Source organism: Nymphalis io, chromosome 30, assembly GCF_905147045.1.
Source record: "Nymphalis io chromosome 30, ilAglIoxx1.1, whole genome shotgun sequence".
Lineage (NCBI taxonomy): Eukaryota > Metazoa > Arthropoda > Insecta > Lepidoptera > Nymphalidae > Nymphalis > Nymphalis io.
In genome coordinates this window covers 4,437,793-4,459,018 of record NC_065917.1, presented here as the reverse complement: position 1 = coordinate 4,459,018, position 21,226 = coordinate 4,437,793, and the positions used below count along the sequence as shown (strand labels likewise).

General features: G+C 38.9%; 1 non-coding gene and 1 pseudogene across 1 annotated transcript; one reads left to right on the top strand and one right to left on the bottom strand.

The window, feature by feature from the left end:
• Positions 1 to 4,702: 4,702 nt before the first annotated feature.
• On the top strand, positions 4,703 to 14,828 carry LOC126779852 (uncharacterized; annotated as a pseudogene).
• Positions 12,069 to 12,184, bottom strand: LOC126780176 (U5 spliceosomal RNA). The gene has a single exon (XR_007670457.1). It is a non-coding gene; the product is annotated as a U5 spliceosomal RNA (small nuclear RNA).
• Positions 14,829 to 21,226: the final 6,398 nt, after the last annotated feature.

Sequence of the window (21,226 nt, the reverse complement as noted above, 5' to 3'; positions counted from 1 at the left end):
GCCATTTGTTTTTTTAACTCAGATAATTCATCCATGACATTCATTTTCACTGTGGAGTTTACGTTTGTTTCTGAAAGTAACTTGCGTAGTATCAGAAGCAGTACTCATGTCCAATTGGGAATCACTACTTCCACGGCATATGCCACCTCCATTTGGTGAGCGCAGTAAACTATTCATAGTAGCTCCGTGTTTCTTTGAGTCTTTTGATAGCAGATGTTGTTACACCGTACAAGCACGCGGCAGACCAAAATGAATTCAGAGTACTTAGAACTAGGATTTACTTTTGTATATTACTGTAAATTTATTATTTTTAATACACAAACAACACGTCCACACTGTACGCTTGCGCAATGCGAAGGAACCTTTTGCTGAATCCACTACTGGAAAGCGTCGATAATAAAGACGCTCACATACAAGCCTTCGCTGACGATATCGTTTTGGTGTTCTCGGGAGACACTGGCCAAGAACTTGAGACCAAGGCCAACGGGGTGTTGGACCGTGTGTATGCGTGGGGTGTCGAAAATAAACTACAACTCGCACCACACAAGACCTCGGCCATGACAATAACGAAAAAAATGAAATTCGACACACCACGCATGCGCATGGGGGGAGCCAAAATTGGCATAGTAGAAACGATCAAACTATTGGGGGTTACGATAGACTCAAGACTAACCTTCAACACGCACATCTTTAATATCTGTAGGAAGGCAACAAACTTGTACAAATTGCTAGCAAGGACAGCTAAAATGAAATGGGGTTTAAGTACCGAAATAATCCGGACAATGTACCTTGTAGCAATAGAGCCGATAATACTGTATGCTGCGAGTGTATGGACAACAGCTGTGGAGAAGATCACCTCGAAAAAAAGCTTAAATAGCGTTCAGAGAGGATTTGCGCAAAAAATTTGCAAAGCATATCGTACGGTATCACTAAACGCTGCGCTAATCCTCTCAGGTCTTCCCCCGCTCGATTTGCGAATACAGGAAGCAGCGGCTCTGTATGAGGCAAAGCGAGGTAAGCCGCAGGAAGTGTTGAAGGGAAGGGAAATTGAGAACAAGGCAAGTCAACTCGAAGCCCCGCATCCAGCGGAGGAACGAAAGATCGTTTTCACGGATTTCGGGGGCGCTGGCCCGGCGGAGTTCGATGGAACTGATGAGGAGGAAATTATGATCTTCACGGATGGCAGAAAGATAGAGGGACGAGTGGGAGCGGCGCTAACGTCTTGGTGCGGAGGTAGGGAGGTGATGACCAAAAAATACACTTTGGCTTCCTACTGCTCAGTGTACCAGGCGGAGATGTACGCCCTGTACCAAGCCACGAACCTAGCGGCCAAACTAAGAAAAAAATCCGTGAAGATTATAAGAGACTCTAAGTCAGCGTTGCAAACGCTAGAGGATTAAACCACCACAAACAAGATCGCAGTGGACATAAAACGAAATATACGGGACCTAGCGAAAAACAACGCATCCGTCGAATTCTTCTGGGTTAAGGCGCACGTCGGGATTTGGGGAATGAACGCGCAGATGAATTGGCGAAAGAAGCGGCTCTAAAAGCTAAGACCGCTGCCAATTATGACAAATGCCCACTATCGTTTATAAAGCAAACCCTCAGGAAAGAAACCCTAAATAAATGGGATTACCGATATAGAGAAGCAGACATGGCAGGTGTCACTAAGATTTTCCTTCCAAATGCAATAAAAGCTTACCAAATAATAAGGAAAATCAAGATGACACCTGTCCTAACGCAAGTAATGACAGGACATGGGGGATTCGGTCAATACTTACACAGGTTTAGGTGCAAAGACAGCCCATCCTGTGTATGTGATGATGGAAAGGATGAAATGATCATCCATCTGTTGACCGAATGCCCTAAGTATCAAATAGCCAGAATGGACACAGAAGTCCAAATAAAGTGTAATATAGAAAATAATGAACTAAAAAATATAATAGAGGACAAGAAAAAGAGAGACAAATTTCTAGAATTCTGCAGTTACAAAGAAACATAAAAAGAAATATGACAGAGAAGACAATAGACATGGACAAGTCCCCGACCTCCATGTCGGGGGAGAAGCGGCCGGCACTTCAGAATAAACAGAAGTGCCACTTTAAAAAAAAATGTTATACACTTGAAAAGAACAGAGGTGAATGGAAAGTTCAGAAAGTTCAGGATAGAGATGAAGACAACGGATATGGAAATGAAAGTGAAGAGAAGGCAACTAATTAAATACCTAACTAAATCAGTGTGATTGCAGCAATCATAATATTAGCTTTCTATAATGTATGTTTTGTTGTAAATGATTATTTTAAATAAAATATATATATATATATATATATATATATAATAAGGAAGGGATATAGTGTTTGTGTATGGTATAAATCCTAAAACGTCAAATGTCTCGGGTTTGCGGGTAGTGTGGAGAGTAGTCACGCAGCAGCCTTGGGCGTGAGTGGACGTGTGTTTTACCCTAGCTACTGGCGGCATAACGTGCCATAACCATCCCCTGTGTATACGAGTACATACAGTATATAATTTATTACATTACATTATTAAATGCGGTAATTGTTTATTTTCTAAATATGTAAGTTAAATATTTTTGTTATTTTTTGTATTTTTTATGAAAAGGTATGTTCTTAGATTAAGAGTGGAGATGATGTATGTCATTAGTGTGTTGCTATGGATAAGACTCTTTTTTATTAATGTTATTCGGGTTGTCATGGAAATCTGTCTCTTTTGAATAAACTAGCTAACAAATGAACGTGTTTCTATTATTATCCACAAACATCTTAGTAAATAGTCACTGATTACTTAATACGCCAGCCAACCTCACGACCGCTACAATCGTAGCACGCTATAATAGGTTGACAGTAAGCCTGTTAAGTTTGAAGGGGAATCAAGTGACCAAAACATGATAATAATAAGGAAAAACACTATTCAAAAGTACATATATCTTTATTCGTTTCGGCTTTGGTTTATCTCACTCTCTAGACAAGCTCTTTCGGCTCTATTAATCAGACAGTTCAGTTTAATAAATAATTGTGGGTTAAAGAAACTTAATTTCTCATAAAGAATAATATTCACTTACATGAGAACATAAGATAATAACAATAATCGCCTAGCGGCGCAACAAAGTATCATTTATGATGCATATTAGTAAAAAAAGAGAAAAAAAATACAGTTACATTTGGTTACATCGTGCCGTTCTCGTTCTGAGCGATATATAAAAGAGCGATATATATCTTAGAGCGAAAAGATCACTTTTCTTCTTAGCAGTATTATATTGCTTTCTAGTAAATATAGTAATTAAAGATAAATAAAAAGACGACAAGTGGTATTTTTAAAGGAATTTGTTAAAACATTGCATAAAATAATGGATATCATTATAAAAACTGGGTTTGAAAGTGTAAAACACGATATTTGTTTCCAACCTCAAACCGTGTTGAAAAGAAAAAAAATAGTTTTAGCACAACACGTAAGAAATGTTGAAGAGCTACGAAAGAATGGCAATCAGACTTGTGTAGCTCACGACCGAGCGAAAGATATACATCGTACTGAAAGAGCGAGTATATCAGTAGCTCACTATTTCCTTAACTATGTCTTTACATCCTAGTAACAAGAATCAATTCAGATTAACTCAAAGAGAGAGCGAGTAGTGAGCGATACAGATTAGAAATCGTACCAAGAAAAGCGAAGTGTCTATATTGTGCGCTAGTGTTGAGTGTATCAAGTGGAAACACTGGTAATTTAGGTAGACACATGAAAACGAAACATCTTGCGATATAAATCAACACTGAAGACAGCCAAATCCATGTTTAGAAATACCAGATCAGGAAGTTTTATCTGATTATGCTGATTATGCCAGTGCATAAAAATATAGGTATCCAACCATCTCGGCCCAGTACTCGCCTATACGTCGACATAAAAACATCGTCTCCGCGTTAAAAATTCGTTAAAATTCGAAAATCGGGCCGATCACCGTAAAAACAAGTTTGCGTGAATTATAAAGGTATGTTTCACCGGGAAAAGTGTTTGTGGCGCTCCAGTACCAACAGTTCCTGAAAGAGAAGGCATAAAACTCCCAGGCAAATAGCTCCTAGGAAGGGTGTGAGTTACTAAAGATCTTGTAATATCCGAGAAGAGCGGAAAAAAAACTATCCGCTGACACCCTTCACGAAGAATTTGGACAACAACCGGTGGAGTTATTAAGGCTAATAAATACAACAAAATAACCTTAAAAACCACGTGGTCTGCACGCGGCAACGTTAAACAAGTGTTTGTGGGTAATCGCATAGGGCGCCGCTGCGGACAAGCACAACCGAAGACTCCGCCCCAGTCGCCAAACTCTGAAGAGCAGAAACTTCAAAGGTGAACATCTTCATTGCCAGGTGAGGATCCAGGGAACCTACCCTTTCCTTCAATAAAACCTTCTTGCGACGGCTCATTCAAACTGTCTCAAGGAGATCCTTCCTGAAACCACCCCAGATATAAACTACCCCACATCACAAATGTTTTTAAGTACATTTAATTAATGTTATTTGTAAAAAAAACAATGTTTTCTACTAGTGGAAGATCATTCACATCACAAGGGTCGGCGGAAGCTGCCCCTAAACATAAATCCTTGAGGACACGCGTACTGAAAAAATTAACACTCAAACAATCATCCCAATACACAATTGCACCCCTACCAGCAGAAACAGCCGAGGTAATGCCGCCGTGCACGCCACCGCCAATTGTGGCAGTCATCAGCATTACGCACGGACATCCAGAGGAAAGACCGGAACATCGCGCGTCTGACCTGTCAACCCCCATGCGAGAAGAGCCTTTATACGATATAGGCCCCATTCCTCGCTTTTGGCTACACAGGATATCTACTGCCAGAACTTCCGAGTATTCAGGGTTCATACCATTAGTCAGCGAAACCTACGAGAAGATGCGCGGCGTAGATCCTCGTCTACATGAACGTTTACCTCTAAGTATGCACACACGCAATGACATCGCATTTAAACTTAGAGATCCTTGAAATAGCACGGCAATCCGGCCAGAATGTCTTAAATTTACGGACAGACGCCAGGGAGGTATTACCTGATTATCAAGTACTCCCTCAACCCATAAGTAACAACCCTGCGACAAGAGGTGGAAAAAACAAAGACCCTTGTCAAACAAATACCACATCCCTCCCAACATACTAACCTCCCGACCTCCACCGAAAGCATCGACGACCTCAAAAAAGTACTTGTCACTTTGTAATTTACTATTGCTACTACTACTATACCATTACCTTCGCCCTGCGCCTAGAGAAGGCCCTAGAACCCTTGCGGCCTATCTCAACGCGCAAATACAACACCAGGAAGGCAAAGTGGTCGGACTTCTCCACTGAATTCAAGACCAACCTCGCCGACAGTGGAATTACCCTGGAACGCGTCTCGGAGCTCACAAAACCAGAAGAATTGGAGGAGATGTTTACCACCTACACATCAATAATCCACGGGTCATGCGAAAGCACGATCCCAAAAGCGAAGGCGTGGTAAGACGATCCTAGAACATGGTGGTCCACCGTTCTTGAAAACCGAAAAAGGGACGTGCTAAGGAAAAGAGCCGTATCCGCAATGCTGCACCCAGTCGTAACCAATATACTGTCCAAGAGTATATACAGGCAAGGAAAAACTATCAAGAGAGTGTGATCAATGCAGTCACAAAAAGTTGGAAGGAGTTTTGCTCGCAATTTTGCCAGTTGAATTAGAAGAGGAGTTGGTAAACTATTGTTTACAAATGGAAAAGAATTATTATGGTGTCACCGCTTCGGACTGAAAACGTATGGCTTTTCAATTGACGATTAGAAATAACATTCCACATCCATTTTCACACACTAAAAAGAGAGCAGGTAAAAAATGGATGAAGTTATTTATGGCTCGCCATCCTAACTTGTCGTTTCGCCAACCACAATCGTTATGACGAGCTCGCGTACAAGGTTTTACTGCTGAAAATGTAAAATCTTTTTTTGATATACTGAAACCAGAATTACAAAAGATTAATTTCAATCCCAATAAAATATTTAATGTAGACGAAACAGGGATTAGCATCGTTCAGCATAAAGTAAGAAAAATCCTAACGGCGAAAGGTAAGAAAGCAGTTCACAAATTATCATCTGCTTAAAGGGGAGCTTTAATAACAGTTGTGACTTGTATGTCAGCTTCTGGTCAATTCATACCTCCTTTAATGGTGTTTCCTAGAAAAAAACATGAAAGCTGAACTACTTGATGGAGCACCTGCAGGTACCATAAGTGGATGTCATCCTTCGGGATGGATCCAGCCTGAGTTGTTCACAAAATGGCTAAGACATTTCGTGTAAAAAAGTAAAACCATCAAAGGAAGACCCCGTTTTGCTGGTATTGGATGGTCACTACAGCCACACAAGAAATTTAGACGTGATTGACATTGGACGTGACAATGGCGTGTCCATAGTCTACCTGCCTCATTCAACTAACCATATGCAGCCATTGGACGTTTCATTCATGATTCCCTTAAAAACTTTTTATGCCCAAGAAGTAGAAAATTGGTTAATAAATCATCCAGGGCGGATTGTTACTCACTACCAACTTGGAGGAATATTTGGGAAAGCTTATGCAAAAGCATATAAAATTGATACAGCTGTAAATGGCTTCACCAAATGCTCCTCTTTCAACCAATTCAAACAGCAAATTATCTATTATAAATGATTGCTCCGTTCCTTTGGAACCCACAAGTTCTAGATCAAGAACACCAACGGCATCACCTAGGTTAAGTAACCCTTCCTCCCCGTTTATAGTTCCAGCTGACATACAACCTCTTCCAGTTGTTGAGCCACCTTCAACGACAACTAGGCGAGGCAAAGCCATGGCAGTTACGGATTTACCGCATAAACAAGAAATAATAGACGCGGAAAAGAAAAAAAAGAAAAAGATGAAAGAAAAACAGGACAAAAAAGGGTTAGAAATTTAAAAAAAATACGACAGGAAGCAACGAAAAGAAAACCAGAAAGCGACGTAAGAATCAATCTTCTGGCGAGGACTTCTGAAGAAGACCAAATTTCAGTTTCTACAGACGAAGAAGATAGTGACAACGATGACGCTAAATGCCCAGTTTGTCAGAAAAGGTTTTCTCAAAATACAAAGGGAGAGAAATGGTTATCCATTGTGCAAAATGTTTCCTATGGATGCATGAGGATTGTGTTGAAAATCCAGGAATAAATTTTACTTGTGCAATCTGTTTGGAGAATTAAAATTACTTAAACTATACCAATGATTAATAAGTCTGATTAGATGTAATAATTACGATTAATACTTTAATAATTACTTTTAAAGATAAAATTTAAGTTTACGTACTGATTATTGTGATCTCAATATCTTCCCCGGGACGTAATTAGGCGCCTAAAAAATTAAATATTTTGTTATTTTTGTAGAAAAAGTAACAGAATTAAAAAGTTTTCGACTGTTCAAAATAATAAAGAAATGTTTCAACTTAACTCTGATGTCGTAATTCGTACTAAAATCGTACTTCTGGTATCGCTTGATATAGAGGGCGCCTTCGATAATGCATTATCAAACATTGATAACACGAAGGGTTGTGTCCAGGGTTCTATCGGCGGACTAACCTTCTGGAACCTCATCCTGGACTCAAATATATACACTAATAACCCAATTTATGAGAAAATATAGAATGAATAATATAATTCACTCATTTAGCACTCATAACCTAAATAAAATATTAAAGACTCCGATGATTTATTTTTTAAAAACAATCGACATTCTTGCTGAATAACCTAAACGAGGCCTTGATAATATATTAACGCTGACAATATTTTTTTCCAAATTATCCTCATCATGTCTATGCCTTGAGTGTATCGCTTCTTTTATGTGGATTTATATAGACAGCATTATAATGTAAATTTTAGTATTATTATTTCGGACTTGATAATAATTTCATTAACTTGGAAATCTATAGCAGACACCAAAATCATTCAAAAGCAATCAACAAACAAAATAAACAAAACCCAACAACAAAGTCAACAATATACCGAAACAAATTTTCTCAAATGATCATTTCTTCATAAATATGTTTTCCATGCCTTTTTTTTATTATAAAAAACTATTACACGCTTACATGGTTTCACTTCCAGGCAATCGGTCATTACTTAACAAGGAAAACTTCATCTTGGAATGTTATGTGGAAGAATCACCTTTGAAAAGATAATATTAGACTTTGAGGATTATAAATAAATTCACCCAGGTTCCTCATTCTTTTAAATATTCAGCATTTTGGACATTTTTTTTAAACTAATTTGACTTCGATATATACAGCTTCAACTATAAAAAGAGTACACGCCTATATGTCGACATAAAAACATCGCCTCCGCGTTAAAAATTCGTTAAAATTCGAAAACCGGGCCGATCACCGTAAAAACAAGTTCGCGTGAATTATAAAGGTGTGATTCACCCGGAAAAGTGTTTGTGGCGCTCCAGTACCAACAGTTCCTGAAAGAGAAGGCATCAAACTCCCAGGCAAATAGCTCCTAGGAAGGGTGTGAGTTACTAAAGATCTTGTAATATCCGAGAAGAGCGGAAAAAAAACTATCCGCTGGCACTCTTCACGAAGAATTTGGATCCAGGGAACCTACCCTTCCCTTCCTATCCTATAAAACCTCCTTGCGACGGCTCATTCAAACCGTCTCAAGGAGATCCTTCCTGAAACCACCCCAGATAAAAACTACCCCACATCACAAATGTTTTTAGGTACATTTAATTAATGTAAATTGTAAAAAAAAACAATGTTTTCTACTAGTGGAAGATCATTCACATCACAAGGATCGGCGGAAGCTGCCCTTAAACATAAATCCTTGAGGACACGCGTACTGAAAAAATTAACACCCAAACAATCATCCCAATACACAATTGCACCCCCACCAGCAGAAACAGCCGAGGTAATGCCGCCATGCACGCCACCGCCAAATGTGGCAGTCATCAGCATTACGCACGGACATCCAGAGGAAAGACCGGAACATCGCGCGTCTGACCTGGAGGATGTAGAAACATCGTCCATAGGGTCCAGTTCATCTGCCCTAAATAGGAGGGTAAGCCTCCTATACACAACTTATTAGGACTTACTGCGTTTTATCCTGATAAGGGCATATGCAGCTCCCCTCACCCCCCGAGTAAACGAGTAAGTTGCTATTTTTCGTTTCACTCAATTGTCGCTTCGTCAAGCTGTGACTCATTACGCTATCGGCAAATCTAAGTAAAAATGAGTTCACAATCACTAAGCGTTAGCGGAAAACTCATAAGCGATAGCGGAAGTGGGTCATCACCGGATTTACGAACATTGGATGACTACAATATCACGCTTAGAAAAAGGAAATACGAATGTCATTGTGCCTCTCTGATTAACGAATTTCGGAAGGAGATGATGTCTTTTTTTCAAGATTTCAAAAAAACGCACCAGGAATGTTCCTTATCCTTACATAAGGAAATAAAAGAAATAAAAGATGAATTAAAGTCTAATAATGCTGCTTTAGAATCTTTATTATTGGAGCAAAACCAAACGAAAGTCGACTTAAAAGAAATGAAGTCACTAACTGATACTATAGAACAAAAAATACACGTTCTTGAAAATGATATTTGTTATTTAAAAAATAACTCTAAAACTGATTATCCCAAAGAATATCCCCTGTCATGCGAGGAAACCATTTCAGAGCTACAAGAGCGCTCTCAGCGAGAAAAAAATGTCATACTAGTAGGGATTCCCGAAACAAAAAGTCCTAATAGCACAATCAGACGTGATTATGACAAGAATGAAGCTATGAAATTAATTAAAACTATTTATGAGGACTGCCCAAACCCTACTACAGTCTTTAGGCTAAGAAAATACAACCCTAATAAAGATAGATCTCTAAAAGTGTGCTTTAAAAAAAAGGAAACTGCAAAATATATACTTAAAAATAAACGCAAACATAAATTAGACAAAATCCGAATTTACGCTGATCAAACTCAGTGTCAACAACAACACATGAATAAACTACAAGATGAACTGATATCCCGACAAAAAAATGGAGAAAAAGACCTTATTATAAAATATGTAAATGATGTTCCAAAAATTGTAAAGTACAACCCAAAAAACAGTACGCGCCAGGGACCAAAACTGACAAAATAAATAGTCAATACAACGAAGAACTTAATATTAGCTATGAGAAACTGAATTGTTACGAGGACATCCATAAAACTAGATCATCATTAAAATTTTTATATACAAATATAAGAAGTCTTGTAAAAATTGATAAATTGGATGAAATAAAATGCATACTACATACACTCAATAAAAAGCACTATACATATAATACTGATTACTGAAACATGGATAAAGTCTGATTTAGATGCATCATTACTTGAGATTCCAAATTATACGCACATATATAGTTATAGAAAGGGTGGGATTGGGGGAGGAGTATCTATATATATTCATAGTTGTCTTATGCATGAAAATGTTGAAGTTATTAATAGAGAAGAAAACGAATACATTTGGATATATATAGAAAAATATGCAATTAATATTGGAGCTATATACAAACCACCTAATACAAAAACAAAAGATTTTATAGAAAGCTACAGTCAACAGCTACAGAAAAAATGTAGATGCTTAATATTTGGAGATTTTAATATCAACCTGCCAAGTGATGACCATAATACAAATAACTATAAGAACATGATAAATGAAGCTGGATATGCAATCCTTAACAATCTCAATGAAGACTTTTGTACAAGAGAAACACACACAACAAAATCTATTATAGACCACGTTTTGACAAATATGGAAGGTGTGAATTTCCACATGGCTCTCCTTGATACCCCCTTGTCTGACCATAAGCAGATTTACCTAGATATCAAACAGATTAAAGTTGATAAGAAAAGAGAGACACATGAATACTTGGCAACTGATTATACTGCTTTATATAAATCAATGGAAATAACTGTGATCCAAAATAAAGACTACGATTATGAAATATTAGAAAATTTAATTAAGACTAAAATTCAAGAAAATAAATGCACAAAAATAAAAATTTTAAATAAACCCAGAGAAGACTGGATAAACAAAGAGGTGTTGAATAGTTTGCGTGATCGAAATATTGCCTGGAACCAACATAGAGCTGATATTAAAAATACCGAAAGGGAAACAACATTCAAAACCAAAAGGTACGAAGCTTTCAAAACTACACGAAATGCTAAAATTAACTCCTATTCCAACGCCTTTGAAAAATGTAAAAAGCGACCAAGAAAAATGTGGGATTTAAATAACAGTCTCGTCAATAACAAAAATAAGATAAATATCATACCTCCTAATCTTGTTCGAGATTCCAATATAGTAGTAAATGATCCTTATGAGATTTGTCAACTTTTTAATGATTTCTTTTCCACTGTTGGTTCAGATTTAGCAAGTAAAATACCCCAATCATATCATCAAAAACTTACTTCCAGTCTTTCACATTCACAAAATAACACTATTCAGTCATTTGCACCCACCACAAAAAAGAGGTTAGTGAAATAATCGACAAATTGAACGTAAACACAAGTAAAGGCATCGATAACATCGGAGTAAAAGATATAAAGTGTATAAAATACTTTATTCTAGATAATCTTACTGACTGTTTTAACAAATGTCTTACACAAGGAAAATTCCCTGAAAGTCTAAAGATTGCTAAAGTTACGCCAATTTATAAATCCGGAAGTAAAACAGATCCAGGGAATTATCGGCCGATATCTGTTTTACCAGTTTTGTCAAAAATTTTAGAAAAATTAATATATGTCCGTCTTTATACATAATTACCTCAATAAACAAAACTTCTTTTTTAGTCAACAATATGGCTTTCGTCCGAAATCTAATACACTTTCAGCAACTGTGGATATTGTCACCAAAATTAAAAACGCGTTGGATAGTAAGCAAATCGTTCTAGGTATCTTTATCGATTTAAAAAAGGCTTTCGACACGGTCAGCCATAATTTATTATTACAAAAACTACATAAAGAAGGTATAACAGGTTCGGCAATCAAAATTTTAGAATCATATTTACATCGTCGCAAGCAAATTGTTTGAGTGTTCCCCTCCACGGAAATCTTTAGTAAAAGGCGAAAGATTTATACGTTTTGAAGGAAAACCAGAGTAAATAAATAAAAAAAAGCCGAGATGGTCCTGTGGTAAGAACGCGTGAATCTTAACCGATGATCGTGGGTTCAAACCCGGGCAAGCACCACTGAATTTTCATGTGCTTAATTTGTGATTATAATTCATCTCGTGCTTTACGGTGAAGGAAAACATCGTGAGGAAACCTGCATGTGTCTAATTTCACTGAAGTTCTGCCACATGTGTATTCTACCAACCCGCATTGGAGCAGCGTGGTGGAATAAGCTCCAAACCTTCTCCTCAAAAAGAGGAGAGGAGGCCTTTAGCCCAGCAGTGGGACATTCACAGGCTGTTACGGTTACGGTAAGTAAATTGTTAAAATCGGAAAATTTCAAAGTAAGCCCGCAACGTTAACATATGGAGTACCACAAGGCTCTATCTTGGGACCGCTATTATTTTTAATTTATATAAATAGCATTAGTACAATTGATTTGTCTGGAGATGTAACTCTTTACGCGGATGACACAAGCTTATTTTACTTTGGTGATAACATTAAAAATATAATTGACGTAGCTCAACGTGATTTAAATGTTATTAGCGAATGGTTTCTGTCTAATTTATTAACTATTAATACCAAAAAGACATCATATATGATCTTCGCGCCTAAAAATAAAAATATACCAAATCATGACCAACTAACAATTTTTAACGAACCTATAAATAAAACTGATCATGAAAAATATTTAGGTCTTATAATGGATAGCAAGTTAACCTGGCAATACCACATTGATCATCTTAAAAATAAAATATCCCCTTTGATAGGAGCACTACGTAAAATTTCCTCATGTATACCTAATAAAATTCGTCCTATTATTTATAATTCTTTAGTAAAACCTCATATAGAATATCTTATTGAAATATGGGGAACTGCTGCGAAGTCTAACATAAAGCCATTACAAACTTTACAAAATAAAATTATTAAAGTTCTTTATAAATATGATTATATGACGCCATCCGCTGAATTATACAAAAAAACAAAATTTCTTAATATAAATCAATTATACACTTTAAAAACCTGCATGTTGATTAGAAAAATAATAACAAATAAAACACATTCACAATTACACTTTCATAAAAAAACACATACATACCACACTAGAAAACGTAATAAACTAGAACTTCAAAAAACCAGAACCAACTATGGAAAGAAAAACATTTTATTCGAAGGAGTTCAAATTTATAATAAATTATCAGACTTAATCATTAATAGCAAGAGTTTTCCTATATTCAAAAAACGTGTAATGGAATATGTGCAAAATAATTTATAAGTTAATGTAACCCCTACCTAAACATGTTTGTGTAATATAACTACCGCAACATTTTATCTCACTGTATATAATTCATAAGGCAGACTTTTAAATGTCCCCTTAGGCAAAATTATTGTAATTTCTGAACTTTTGTGTTCTTTATGATAAATAAATAAATGTCTTTAAACCGAACGCCAGGAAGAGGCACTGGGATCGAGATGGACAGAGTTACGGGGGTAGCAAACAGCTACCTGTACAAAGACAAGGAGGCTTTGGAAGCCGCAACGACCATGAAGCGGGAGTACAATGCCACTTGTCATGAGTGCTTGCAGGGGCTGTACGAAACCGTCCTCTCCGTCTCGGACTCGAGAAATAGGCACAGGGTCCACCTGGAGAATTAGCGCTCCCGTCATGCACAAGAATTAGTGCGAGTCGAGAGGGCTCACATAGCAGACCTTCAGGAGACCAGAAGTCAATACGTCGCTCGCTTCACGTTTCACGAAAGCGGATGCACAGCGCAGTATACAGATTGGTCATAACCTTATTTCGCATCCTAGGGGCTCCCGTAGCTTCTGGCGTCTGACCAAGTCTGTGCAAAACACTTTCTGCCAACCTTCGCTGCCACCGCTCAAAAATCCGGACGGATCACTAGCTCACAGTCCGCAAGAGCAAGCTGATCTCCTGGCTAAACTCTTTGCCGACAATTCCGTCATCAAAGACTGTAGTGCGCTGCCACTTACAATACCTTCATGTGGCCATACGATGCCTGACATTAAAATCGGGCAACGTGATGTGCGTGCGGAGCTGCAATCACTTGATGTACGGAAAGCTAGCGGTCCCGATGGAATACCAGCCATAGTGCTGAAGAAGTGCGCAGCGGAGCTGTCTCCTGTGTTAACGCGCCTGTTCCAACTTTCTCTCTCTTCGGGATGTGTGCCGGACGCTTGAAGAAGAGCTAATGTGCAAGCGGTTCCCAAAAAAGGGGATCGGTCTGACCCGGCAAATTATCGACCAATAGATATCACCACAGTACTTTGTAAGGTGATGGAACGGATTCTACACAACCAACTGATCCATTACCTAGAAGATCACTGTCTAATTAATGATCGTCAGTACGGGTTTCGACCAAAACGGTCCACAGGTGATCTTCTAGCGTACGTAACACACCTCTGGGATGAAACTATCTACAAGCATGGAGAATCGTTGGCTGTCAGCCTCGATATCTCCAAGGCTTTCGACAGGGTCTGGCACAGAAGTCTTCTCTCCAAGCTACCGGCATATGGTCTGCCTGCTCAGCTATGCACCTGGATTGCCAGCTTCCTACACAAGCGTAGCCTTCGTGTTTTAGTAGATGGTTGCGCTTCACAATTCTATGTAGTGAATGCTGGGGACCCCCAGGGATCTGTGCTATCTCCCACACTCTTTCTTTTGCATATCAATGATATGCTCTCTCTTGGGAACATACATTGCTATGCAGATGATAGTACAGTGCATGGTGGATACCACGGACGCGCAGTGGCTGGGCGGGCGGAAACTGAGAAGAGGCGGGAGAATCTTGTCATTGAACTCGATAGGACGTTAGAGCTCATTGCCAAATGGGGTTCTGATAATCTTGTTGAGTTTAATGCCAAGAAAACACAGGTATGCGCTCTCACAGCGAAAAAGTCACCATTTTACCCTCATCCCTCCCTCTGTGGCACACCGCTGATGATACAAAGCAAAATCGCCATGCTGGGGATGGACGTTCTCTGCGATCTTAGTCCAAGGGATTACATCGAGGCTATTATAAAAACAGCTTCACGGAAACTCGGAGTTCTGAACAAGGTGCGGCATTTTTTCACGCCACAACAACTGTGCCTGTTATACAAAACACAGGTACGGTCTTGCGTTGAATATTGCTCGCACCTTTGGGATGGCTCCGCTAAGTACCTACTGGAGGCCTTGGACCGGTTGCAGCGACGTGCAGTACGCATTATTGGCGACGTAAAGGTCACAAACACCCTTGAACCTTTACAATTGCGTCGCGAGATAGCAACACTGAGCGCTTTCTATCGACTGTATCACGACGAGTGCTCTGAGGAATTATTCTCTCTAATTCCTGCTTCCCCCTTCCTTCTTAAGTCCACGCGAGCTGGTTCTCGATGTCACCGCCTAACTGTGACATCAATTCCATCGCGCACAAAGAAATTTGGCAACTCCTTTCTTTGTCGCACTACCAAAAAATGGAATTCCTTACCAGCTCACGTGTTCCCCTCCTCTTACAACCCGGGTTCCTTCAAACGAGGCGTGAAGAGGCATCTTGCGGGCCGGCAAGGCGGTGACGGCTAGTACAGAACATTCTTCCCGACTGTACTGGCCGTCGTCGCGTTTCGACTCTACTACCACTTACCATCAGGTGGAGTAGAGTCATTTGCCATCCCGGACATATAAAAAAAAAAAAAAAATTTTCAATAAAAATTTTGGCTTGCTTCCATTTTTATTTTATTTAAATTATTATCTTATCATTTTATTTTATATTAATTTTATCATTTTTGTTAATTAAAACGACAAGGTACCCATATACAGTACCTTACAAGTAATATAATAAGATCAAATTATTGTAAATAAATAAATCAAAATAAATCAACAACAAGGCCGAAATCCAAAAAGTAAACATGTCCTCAAAGGCTATACGAGCGTCGCAAAGCGCTAAAAATATTGCAGAATTCAAAATTGTCTCTACCACTGAAACTAAAGAATCAGGTCGAGAAAAAAAAGACCCTGAGGAAGGTTAAAAAACCCATATTCGGAAACCTGACTAGGTACTTCATCGAAAATGAAGTCTCTAAGTTACCGGCGAGGGCAAACGAACTGTTTCAGGAGGCGAACAACTAGAACAATCAGGAAATATTAAAACACTAATAAAGGAGACGGTAATCGCAAATTTAGGGGAAATGTATGAAATAGTTTTGAGAATCAGCGAAGCAAAAGAAGCTTGTGAGCTTGTGCAAAAAGCATTAGAAAGCATAGAATCACAGGAAAAAAACGAACAAGGCAACGAAAGTAAGAAGGAATGTGTTAAAAAACAAAAACACATCTTACAGCAAATTGAAAAACAGTCGAAGTTAGCCGAGGACCCATATGGTGCACCCATATGGGTAGACGCTCTCACCGCTCGTAATAGAGCTCTTCTGAGGAGACCGCAGAGAGTTATAGCGGTGAGAGCGGTACGAGGTTACCGTACGGTGTCGTGGATGGCGGCGTCACTTCTTGCGAGTGATCCGCCCTGGGAACTTCAGGCCGAGGTACTTGCGGAAGTGCATCGGTTTCGGGTGGAAGCCAGGGCGAATGGCGACCGTCTAGAATCAGCGGAGGTGGGGCGAATCAGGTCTGTAGCCCAACAAGCTCTCATTCGCAGATGGGAGGAGGATCTGGGATCCCCATCAGCAGGCCAGGCGACAGTGGAGGCGATCCGCCCCCACTTGAATCGCTGGGTAACAAGAAGGAACGGCACATTTACGTTTAGACTGACGCAGGTGCTTACCGGACACGGCTGTTTCGGTAAGTACCTGCACGGGATAGCGAGGCGGGAGATATAACGCGCGTGGGGGCCCCAGAGGCATACCCTAGCGTCGATAGTTGGCGGAGACATCTCGCTGCCGAGCGTGATTAACGCTATGCTTGGCAGCGAGAGGTGTTGGATGGAGATGCTCTCTTTTTACGAGAGTGTCATGTTGCAGAAGGAGGTCGCGGAGCGAGAGCGAGAGGCGAGGTCGGCCGCCGCTGATTCGCTCCACCGAAGAAGACCCGGGAGGAGGCGCCGACGCTATGCGCACCTTCTTTCCCCACCGTAAACACCGCTGGGGTTAGGTACTCCGTACCCCGAGAACCCCCTAGGAATGGAGGCCCGCTTGAGCGGCCCAACCGTCGGTGCGTCACGGTAGGATGCGCAAGCGATCCCGTGACGCCCCTTCGACAAGACGGAGTGGGTACCGCTAGTTTTTTAGTGGGTATTCTGGCGCCGTCAGTGCCGGCTAGTCCCACTTACCCCCCACCTCATGCGGGGGAAACGCGTAAATGCGTTTACGCAGCGAAAAAAAAATCTGAGACTTTTGTGGTTCTTCGTTTTATCAAGCGTGTATATCTAGCTAGGACCTGTGTGTGAATCATTAATTTTTCCCCTTTCGATATATTTCAGGGAATATCTTGGGAGCATAACTCGGACTTTTCTCCTCGTCTGATTTTTTGTTTCCCATAAAATGTTCACTACATATTGTGTCGTCAGGTTTGGGATAGCATGGCGACCCATCAACTGGTGGTAGGGCTTTGTGCAAGCTCGTCTGGGTAGGTACCACCCACTCATCAGATATTCTACCGCAAAATAGCAATACTTGATATTGTTGTGTTCCGGTTTGAAGGGTGAGTGAGCCAGTGTAATTACAGGCACAAGGGTCATAAAATCTTAGTTCCCAAGGTTGGTGGCGCATTGGATATGTAAGCGATGGTTGACATTTCTTACAATGCCAATGTCTAAGAGCGTTGGTGACCACTTACCATCAGGTGGCCCATATGCTCGTCCGCCTTCCTATTCTATAAAAAAAAAAACACTAAAATAATACAGACAAAAATAAATATCACATAAAATATAGCGCAAATAAAATTGATCATAATTTAAGGTTCTTTCGCTTGCTTATTCCTTTTTATAGCATCTATCCATTTATTTCTTTGATTTAATTTCCAGTCCAATGTAGGAAATATATAGAATTTACACCGACTATTTGTGCCGTTATTTTTGCAGTTCACAACACAACAACATCTATTATTAGGCATTTTTTTTTATTTATTACGAACTCCGTGCTAATTGACTTTACTTTCCCGGATTGTTGCGTATTTCTGCCAAGCCATGCGCTGCGATCACTTTACTGTATAGTAACCACATATGTACTTCGCACAACCCCCACCAAGTACTTTGCACATAGCGAATAGGATGTTACAAAATTTAAATATAAGAAGTAAAAATATTTTTTTATATACTTTTGAATGTGATAGATTGTGATTGTGAGATTTTGCCTTAATTGAACATATTAGACTACATAATATATAGATATATAACATAGCAGGAGTAAGCTACAACTCTAATTTGTAAATAAGATCGCGCAAATCACTTGAAATCGTTTTTTATAGAAATTGTTTTCATCTTTTTTTTATTCTATTCTTCACTGTGTGTGAGTTTTTGTCTACAACCCACTGACAAGAGTTTTGTTTTGGTATTTTGAAATTCTTGATAATTTAAAACTTTACTCACGCATTTTGTGCATGTATATCCAAGACGGTTTTGCTTTATATCACAACAGACTTAATAATGGTGATGATTTCTGCAGATTTCAAGGCCTTGATTAGAAGATTTACGATTGATTGTAGTTTGCACTGACATGTTTCGGTCTACTTCTTCTTCTTTATCCTCGCCTTATCCCGTTACGTGAGGTTAGCTCTCCATATCATGCGACGCCACGTAGATCGTGTGTTCGCATCCTCATCGGTGAGGCCGAGGCATTTCATGTCCCTGTGGACATTTTTCCTCCAAGTGGTTTGGGGTCTTCCCGTGCCCATCTTTCTTGTAGCCATGGAAAGGCACTTTTTCACCACGTTATCGTTGGGCCTACGCATTACGTGTCCAAACAATCTGAGCCTTGATTCTGATATTTTGTCGGTTATGGGTGAAACTTTAAAGCTTCCTCTAATATATTTATTGCTTACTTTGTCTTTGAGTGTTACTCCTCCCGCCCATCACAGCATACGCATGTCGGTGGTTGATAGCTTCTGTTTATGAGACCTTTAGTTGCCCATACTACGCTGCCGTACAGCAGTGTCGATCGTACTGCCGTTTTATATACTTCATCCATCCCGATGTCGTTCTCTGTGTTATATCCGCTTCAATAGAGCCATCTTCGGAGAGAATCGATTCTAGATACTTGAATGTTTTAACTCTAGGAATAGTCGTGCCACCCAGTGTGATGCCCGTATCAAGTGGAGCGTGTGTAGAGGTGTAAAAGTAACGAAAAAAAGCGTACCCGTATGTATTCGTTACTATAACAATTAGTACTCGTTACTATAGTATCGTTATCTTACTCGTTACTTCTCATGAAAAATTCGGATTTACTATTTTGAAAATTTTACCTGTGAGCTTATGTTATATCGCAGTAACATCGCAATCCATTATGCATCTATTATAATGAAAAAGCAACAAATAGGTGTCGAAAATCATTTATTGATAATAATATTTAAATAACATTCTCACCATAAATCAACATAAAAATAGTTTTGCTTAGAATAAAATTAAATATCAAAAATGAAAAAAAAAAACATGTTTTAAACAAAATTAGAAAAACAAAAATCTTTTGTTCTTAAAATAAAATTAAACATAAAGCCTAGTGGTAAGAACGCGTGAATCCTAACCGACGATCGTGGGTTCGAACCCGGGCAAGCACCACTGAATTTTCATGTGCTTAATTTGCGATTATAATTCATCTCGTGCTTTACGGTGAAGGAAAACATCGTGAGGAAACCTGCATGTGTCTAATTTCACTGAAATTCTGCCACATGTGTATTCCACCAATCCGCATTGGAGCAGCGTGGTGGAATAAGCTCCAAACCTTCTCCTCAAAAAGAGGAGAGGAGGCCTTTAGCCCAGCAGTGGGACATTCACAGGCTGTTACTTTTACTTTAAACATAATAATAAAATAAAAACATATTTTAAACAAAACTAAAACAACAAAGGAAATCTTTTTCTTTAGAATGAAATTGAGCCAAGAGTACCGCAATTGTTAACATTTAACATATGCGACTTGTTCGTCGCGCCATTTCGGTAAAAAAACATATTAAATAAAAACATTTTATGGCAGGGATCTCTGGTTCATATTCAAAAATAAAATCTTTTCCATTCGCTTTGGTTAAATAGAGCTGCGCCTCTCACTTAATATTCGGCCCGATTTGGCCAGATGACGAAAAAGTCCTTTCAGATGGTTAACTTCATTTTGCAGCTTAGTTTTCAATGCACCTTCGGCAGACTCGTAATTTAATGCATCAAACGTAAATGCCAGCTACTTAAAACGGTCTTACAGGTGCCTGTAATAATTCTTGAATCTACTTTTAAATTCCGTCCTTATTTTATTTGCCAGTTTCTTTTCGGTATCTGTAATAATATTTGTATCTAAATTGTGAAAAAATCTGTTTTTTCATGAGGTGCTTTTTCAAATTTGTAGTAGAGCCGCCTTTTACAGAATACAACGAATGACAATGATCACATTTTGCCTTATCGTCTTTAGTCTGCGTAAAAAAACCCCATAGTTTACCCCCCTAATTTAATCTCATTAGAGCGGCTTTATTATAATATCTCTTTTAGGATAAGGCAAAAAAACGTGAAAATACGTGATAATAAAAAACAAAAACACACATATTTCTAATTTGTAAAAAATACTTTCTTAACTTGTTTCTGTTCTAATCTAAAACTTTGTCTAGACACACAATACCTTTAATAAACAGTAAAAAAACTTTGACGACGAATTTCCAAATTATAGTTCACTCATTAACAAACATCTTTGTAACGTACGTTTTTAAATTCACCGAATATGCTCGCGCATGCGTAAAACATACGATCAGCAAATGTTTCTATACACACATCAACAGTACTTGCTACGAAAAATGCGAGTAACGAAATGAAAAAATTTAAAAATTTATTAAAATTTGTGTGTATCGTTTCGTTACTCGGTATTAGACGGCGCACCCGTTACTCTGTACCG